The 7,943-nt window shown below is 35.4% G+C and overlaps 1 pseudogene; it reads right to left on the reverse strand.

Annotated features, from left to right (window-relative positions):
• Nucleotides 1-340: 340 nt before the first annotated feature.
• LOC125998206 (DNA excision repair protein ERCC-6-like) lies at nt 341-3,095 on the reverse strand (annotated as a pseudogene).
• Between the last annotated feature and the right edge of the window lie 4,848 nt (nt 3,096-7,943).

Genomic DNA, 7,943 nt, shown 5'->3' on the forward strand with positions numbered 1-7,943 from the left:
TGGAGAAGGGGCAGAGGTTAAAGAAAGAGTTTACAAAAAAGTTACTAACAAAAATCTTGCTTCCAAAAGATATGTAAATCTCTTTGGTCACAATAAAAATTATTTTTTAAAAATATAGCTTCCAAATTTCAGTTTTAGGTACCTCCCCTTCCCATAAACTAGCTTCCATGCCTTCTTTCCTCTTCTCTTAAAATCTTTCCTGAACTTGGCAAGGGAAAAAAACTTACTTCTTAGAAATACATCCTCTTAATCCCATGTGTCCTATACCCACAAAGCATTTATTTATGAGCCCATATTTACCAAATCTGGAGATTTACTTTCAAATATAATAACTATATTCTCAAGTTTTATTCAGTTGCTTATATAAACTTAGGGTAATAAGCATGATTTCAGGATCTTCCCTTTTTATGCAAGTGCTTTAAATAGTTTAAAGCCTCCTATATTGTCCTACACTCTTTCAGTTCTTTTCCACGCTTTATAAGACTCTCATAGTCATCTTCCATATCCACTATCTTCTCCTGGGGAGAATCACAGGACTGTACAACACACAAAGTCTCAAGGTCACCAGAAAGTGGCTCTTGAACTGAAGAGTTAGGCTTAGGTAAATTAACCAATTAGTCTTATTTTCTGAAGGCAGAATTTCTCTGGAAAAGGCTTCTGTTTCTTCAGAGGTTTCCCCACTGCTTTCTTCAGTTCCTTCTTCCATCAAATCCTCAACAGCCTTCTCCTTCAATGCTGTTATTCAAGACTTTCCTTTATATCCTCCACAGGGTCTAACACCACAATAATAAGTGACCCCCTAGAACAGCGTTTTTCAACCACTGTGCTGCAGCACACTAGTGTGCTGTGAGATATTGTCTGGTGTGCCGTGGAAAAACTCCAATTTCATCTGTAACATGTGGCTTCGACTCACAAATAGACAAATCATTAGATTCGAATAAATTATTTCATAATAAAGTAATTATAAAATAATTTCTTTGTGTTTCTTTGATTCCTATTTAAGAGAATTACTTTATATATAGTCAATATAGGCACAAAGTTAAATTTTTTTAACATTTTCTAATGGTGGTGTGCCTCGTGATTTTTTTTTTAATGAAGGAAGTATAACTTTCTACAAAAAGGTTGAAAACCACTAGAAGCCAAGGAACTTTTTGACTTATCTATACAATCATCTTAGGTAAGATATATGATATCTTAGGTGAGGAGACCTTTCTAGGTGAATTGTTAGTTTGGGGAGTTAAGTATCAAATTGTTTTGTAGATGCAAATTCAAAGGGTGATATACTGAACAGGTTTGTATGCACAGTCTCTTTAGAAGTAACTCCATCTTCGCTGTCTGAAGTGATCCTTCTGGTTTTCCTTCTGGCTTTCACTTTCACTACTTCTGACTCATTATTGCTATGCAAACGGAGAGATACTCTGTACTGCACAAATTCTGCTCTAGAACTAGCTGCAAATCCACACGAGCTATTTTCTTTGTGAACATGCTCCAAAAATTGACTGGAAAAATCTTGCTATTGTCTATAGAGTCTTCCAAGTAAAGATTGAAATCATGCATAATCTAGTGAAAACGCTAGTTTCTTCCTTCAACTTGGCCTCTTTTGCTTGAGCATCATTAAATTCTTTAGTAATAGATGCTTTAAATTCCGATTTTTTTTTTGTTACAGAATTCATAGGTCAAGGACTGCAGTTATGCATAATCTCATCATCCTTTAGCTGATCTAGATTTGGTCCTAGATCAGCTCTGATTAATACACTGGGTAAATCATCATAACTTCTCTGAGGATTATCTTGTAGTACTTCCTGTGTAGTCCCCTCTTCTCTTAGTGCCACTTTTTGCAGCAACTTGGTTTCAGCAGCAAAACTTTCTGTCACTCTCAATAAACAGCCCATACCAACTTCATCATTGTCACAGCTCTTAAGAAAAGTAGCAACAGAATGGTCATGGAATGCACTTTTACATATGTGCCTACACTCTTGCAGGTCAGACACATTCGTCTTTATGCTGCTAAGAGCATCTTTCTCTTGTCAGGCAGATCATCAATGGCTATGCTTGCCAGTCAAGAAACGATTTTGAATACCGAAACAAATGGAGAAGGGGCAGAGGTTAAAGGAAGAGTTTACAAAAAAGTTACTAAAAAAATCTAGCTTCCAAAAGATTTGTAAATCACTTTGGTGATTTACACCAAAAGAGAAATGATTTCTTCACGCTCAGTTTCACTAATAGTCATGTGAGATGCAGTTTGATGCTTAGTTTATTCAAATGATGGCCTTTCACCTTTGTTCAAGAAAATACAGATTATGTCAGCCAAGTCTTCTCACTTTTTTGTCTTTTCATTAGGAGTTTAATATTTTTCGACTCAAGTTTAACAAGAAATTGAGCTTTGTGAACCCTTTTGTTGAATATAGTTTGAGTCTTCTATTACATCAAGCTCTTTGTTAACAGATAAGTCATGTGTGTACGTCAAATCATGATCAGAGAATCGAGCTATCTCCAAAGAATAGAGAAAGGAAATATAGGCATAAAAATTTTTATCAGATCTTCTATGAGCAGCATGTAAAGACTGAAGCTGTAGCTAGGAGGCTTAGTTCTATGAATTTTCAATTGTAAAGAGCTCTCTTAATTCTTGTTTACTAAAATAGCAGAAAGGATTCTTCTTATCACCAATTGTTTGTCTTATTATTGAATCCTTGAAAAGTTACCTTTTTTCCTCTATAGTACCACAAGAAATTAGACTATAAACTACAACATTTTCTTTTTGTCCAAATCAATATTCTCTGTCCACAGCTTGAGAATCAGTTGCAGGATTCAAACTATGGTCAAAAATGACCATGCTAGTTGCTACTGCTATGTCAAGCCAACACCACCTACTTGAGTGGTAAGCTAAAAAACAGAGTAATCTTTATTTCTCTGGAATAAATTCATTCTTTTTCCTCATTCCTCAGCTGACTAATTGTTCCATCAATTCACAGTATGTTAAAGTGCCTATTCCTTAATGATGTTCAATGCTCAATGATGTTTAGGATTTGTTTTGATAGGGAAAACACCAAAGTTTGATACCCTTCATCTCACAATTTCTCCATTAGAAATATCATTTTCCTAGTGGGGGTGTGGAAAGAAAGGAACTTTTGTCCACTGCTGGTGGGAATGGCATCTAGTCCAATCTTTATGAAAACCAATATCGAGATTCCTCCAAAATCTGGAAATTGAGCTCCCATATGATCTAGCTATACCACAACTAGGGATATGCCCTAGGAATACAAAAATACAATACAAAATTCCCTTCATTACACCTATATTCATTGAAGCACTATTTACAATAGCCAGACTCTGGAAACAACCAAGATGCCCTTCAACAGATGAATGGCTAAAGAAACTGTGGTACATATACACAATGGAATATTATGCAGCCATCAGGATAGATGAAGTCATGAAATTTTCCTATACATGGATGTACATGGAATCTATTGTGCTGAGTGAAATAAGTCGTAGGGAGAGAGATAGACACAGAATACTCTCACTCATCTATGGGTTTTAAGAAAAATGAAAGACATTCTTGTTGGGTTATTTACCCCTTGATTGGTTATGGGTGTATTCTCAAAGAGCTCTCAGAATTAGAAATTGGTTCCCATTCCCCTATCTCCTGTGGGGGTAGATCTTGATAATATTTATCCGCAGCAAATAATCCACACAGATAGGATAACGGGGTAAGAAGGTCAGGTGCACAGTCCTTTGTAAGCCTACTACCATTTCCCAAAAACCACCTGGTACCAGCCAATAAACTCTACCAAAAGACCCCGACCACCTCGCTCCCAAACTATTTATTAGGCTCTCAACAGCGTCCCCACCTGGAAGGTAAAGGTGGGACAACAGGCAGAGATAATAATCTTATGGAAATGCTTTCATATTAATTCCTGTATGATTATGCTTGTTTCTAAGACTATCAAATGGTGTCCAAAAAGTTTAAAATTCACTTATATCCTAACAAATATAAATGCATGAGAAGTGTCTTTCTTCCTGCTCCTTTTCTGCTAGTGTTCCCCCAACTAATTTCTTAGTAAATATAAATTTATGTTAATTTGTTTTCTAAATGTTCTCTTGCTGCCAAAAAGCAGAGGAGGACACAAAGCTGGATTCCAGGACTAAAATGAAGACACAAAGCTGGAATCAAGGCTTCAGTTGTACTTTCCACCTCAAGCTGAGAATTTATGTAGGTACTTCCAAAACCTGGCGCCAATAAGCAATTACATTACAAGTACAAAAGACAAAGGTTTTTGTAATCAATACAAATTGTAAAAGGAAGGATTAAAGCATGAGTAACAAAAAAAAAGAATTATTATTATGTGTGGGATAGGAGTAAAATGAATTGCCATCCACAGTGTCAACTCAAAAGAATAAATTCCAGCATTTTCTGCAACTGCAAGTCTAATGAAGTCTATAAATATTCACATAATATTTATCAACTTAAAACCCTTGCTAGAGAAACAAAAAAATGAAGTTCGTCAAGCCATAGTAGGTGTAGGTGGAGAAATGGAGTTCCAAGCTAGAATTTAAAACAGAAAACAAGTTATAAAGCTGTTAAGAGAGCTAGTAAAACAAGTAACAAAGGTTTAAAAAGGTTGAAAGCTGAGGCAGGGGAAGGAATAGTTAAACTAAAGGCAAAAATCAAGCTAAATACAAAGCTGCATCTATACAGAGATTCAGACCATGGAAACCTAAAGCAAACAGTATCCTAGTTTTCCCCCCTTTTATCTCTTTCCAATCTGCCAACAATGCCTCCCCTTGAAAGAACCTATCAGTTAACAAATCCAGTCAGTTAACAAGTCAGTATTAAGGGCTGGGCTCAAAAAAAGTATCGGAAAGTAAATGGATAAGGGACGAACACAACAAGTAATCCCCAGGAAAATGTACAGGATATAATATATATAGGACTTCTTTCACTTATAGCTCAAAGGAATCCCCAATAGAAGAATAGAAGCAACTATAGAAGCAATCACAGTTGCATTAGGAGCTGAGAGATAATAGTGGTAAGGTGCTTGCTTGCACATGGCTGACTTAAATTCAATCCCTTACAGCCCACCAGGAGTCATTCCTGAGAGCAGAGCCAGGAGTTATTCTCTGAGCATTATAAGATACCCCCCATACACACACACACACAAAAAAAGAAGAGAAAGGAAGGAAAGAAGAAAGAAGAAGGAAGAAGGAACGAAGGAAGAGCACAGGAAGGAAGAAGGAACGAAGGAAGAGCACAGGAAGGAAGAAGGAACGAAGGAAGGAAGGAAGGAAGGAAGGAAGGAAGGAAGGAAGGAAAGGAAGGAAGGAAGGAAGAGGAGGAGGAAGGAAGGAGGAAAGGGAAGGAAGGAAGAAGGAGGAAGGAAGGAGGAAGGAAGGAAGGAGGGAGGAAGGAAGGAAGGAGGGAGGAAGGAAGGAAGGAAGGAAGGGAGAGGAAGGAGGAAGGAAGGAAGGAAGGAGGAAGGAAGAAGGAAGGAAGGAAGGAAGGAAGGAAGGAAGGAAGGGAGGGAGGAGGGAGGGAGGGAGAGAGAGAGAAAGAAAGAGAGAAAGAAGGAGAAAGAAGAAAGAAAGAAGAAAGAAAGAAAGAAAGAAAGAAAGAAGAAAGAAAGAAAGAAGAAAGAAAGAAAAAGAAAGAAAGAAAGAAAAGAAAGAAGAAAGAAAGAAAGAAAGAAAGAAAGAAGAAAAAGAAAGAAAGAAAGAAAGAAAAGAAAGAAAGAAAGAAAGAAAGAAAGAAAGAAAGAAAGAAAGAAGAAAGAAAGAAAGAAAGAAAGAAAAAGAAGAAGAAGAAAGAAAGAAAGAGAAAGAAAGAAAGAAAGAAAGAAAGAAAGAAAAAAGTAGAAAAAAAAAAAAAAGAGAGAGAAAGAAAGAAGAGAGAAAGAAAGAAGAGAGAAAGAAAGAAAGAAGGAAGGAAGAGAGAGAAAGAAAAAAGAAAGAAAGAAGAGAGAAAACGAAAAAAGAAAGAAAGAAGAAAGAAAGAAAGAAAGAAAGAAAGAAAGAAAGAAAAAGAAAGAAAGAAAGAAAGAAAAGAAAGAAAGAAGAAGAAGAAAGAAAGAAAGAAAGAAAGAAAGAAAGAAAGAAAGAAAGAAAGAAAGAAAGAAAGAAAGAAAGAAAGAAAGAAAGAAAAAGAAAGAAAGAATGAAAGAAAGAAAGAAAGAAATAAAGAAAGAAAGAAAGAAAGAAAGAAAGAAAGAAAGAAGAAGAAAGAAAGAAAGAAAGAAAGAAAGAAAGAAAAACAAAACCAAAAAGTTTACACCATTATATCTCCAAACCATAAAAGGTCCTACTAGTATTAAAGGTCCCCTATATAAACATATTTCTTGAAAAATATGCAAAGGTAAATTGAAGCCCCTTATTTTCACTTTCACACTCACCTGTGACAATTCAAAGAGATAGTGGGAAAATTGTACATAATGGTCACTATTTAATTATCCAAGGATATTAAAACTAAACTATTGTAATCTACTGTCATGTTTTATAAAATAAGTTATTATAATATCATTAAATTTAAAGAATACATCTTTAGAATTAATATTGTCCCCAGTACTTTTCTATATTCACTTTTAACATTGTATACTGTGAAAAGTTTGCCAGGACAAGACATGTTAAAGTTAGTATATTAAAGAAAGGGTCACACAGGTACGTTTCCCAAAGGGCCACTTTGACTTATAAACTAATGAGTTCTAGGTAGAAAAATCTCATAATCCAAGACCAACTTTAATGATATCACCTCAGACAATATTACCTGTGAGTCTTTCTTCAAACAGTGAAAATTAAAATATCTCTCCAAAGTCTTTTTCTGGGTAAACAAGGTGACTGACTGACTGTTTGATTAGGCCTCTAGAAAGACTGAGATTAGAAATGAAAAATATCTCTTCATAACACAGTGTACATTTTCAGTCTATGCCTATAATTTGGTAATGAAAGAAATTTTGAGTTGTTAAAAATTTATTGGAAGATGGGGAATCGTGGCTGGGGTCAGAATCAATTTCAAGCTCCATACTACAGAAATTTCTACTGACAGTTCAAACTGGACTTTGAGTTGGCCTACATTCAAGTCAAACATGCTGTTTATTATCTCTGCAGCCCCCAATCATGGAGTTTCAAAGCAACACCTCTTGAATTGTGCCACTGACTCTCTCTGTATCACTTCTTTTCTTAGATTTTATTTATAAATAGGCATCCTCCCAAGCAAATCAATTGAAAAACACCTCAAATTTTGTCAATTTAAAATATTTCACGAAGAAAGAATATGTTTCAATCACTTTATGGCATTATCTTATTTGACACATACCAACTGGTGACTGTAAAGAAATATTAAAAGAATATAGAAAGCTCCCATATTAGGCTAATGTTAGAGAAAATCAACATTGATGCTAAATTTCTACACAAAGTCAATAAAATAAAGTGGAGGAGGAATATGAAGAAAAACCATTTAATGTACCCTCCCTTATAATTATCGCAACAAAAATCACCAACGTTATCTACTTAAAAATAAAAGTGGAATAGAAGCAGATTTCAGATTTTGTCTCGGTTTCCTAGCTGTTAAGAAATTTGAACACAAGTTCTGCCCAGGTTTCAGAGTCCAAAGATAGTTCTCACCATATGCTGCTTCCAGAAGAAGCCCCTGTGGTCATGGGGTTTTAGCAGAGTATACAAACTGCTCCTCAACAGGAAATATTCTGTTTTGTTTACACCTAAAGATATTGCAGCACTCAGCAGGCTTAACTTGCACTAAAGAGGTTAAATAATACTGAATTATAATACTGAACATTATTTAACTTAGTTAGGCCCAAAAGCTAATTCTGTCATCTTAGTACATTTTCTTATATATTAGTCATGTACTCTAGACAGACACCATGCGTCATACATATCAGGACATATGAGACTCCCTGGAATAAAAGAGACAGAAGGGACAATTTTGGGTTGCAGAA

The sequence above is a fragment of the Suncus etruscus genome, chromosome 20 (genome assembly GCF_024139225.1).
Source record: "Suncus etruscus isolate mSunEtr1 chromosome 20, mSunEtr1.pri.cur, whole genome shotgun sequence".
Lineage (NCBI taxonomy): Eukaryota > Metazoa > Chordata > Mammalia > Eulipotyphla > Soricidae > Suncus > Suncus etruscus.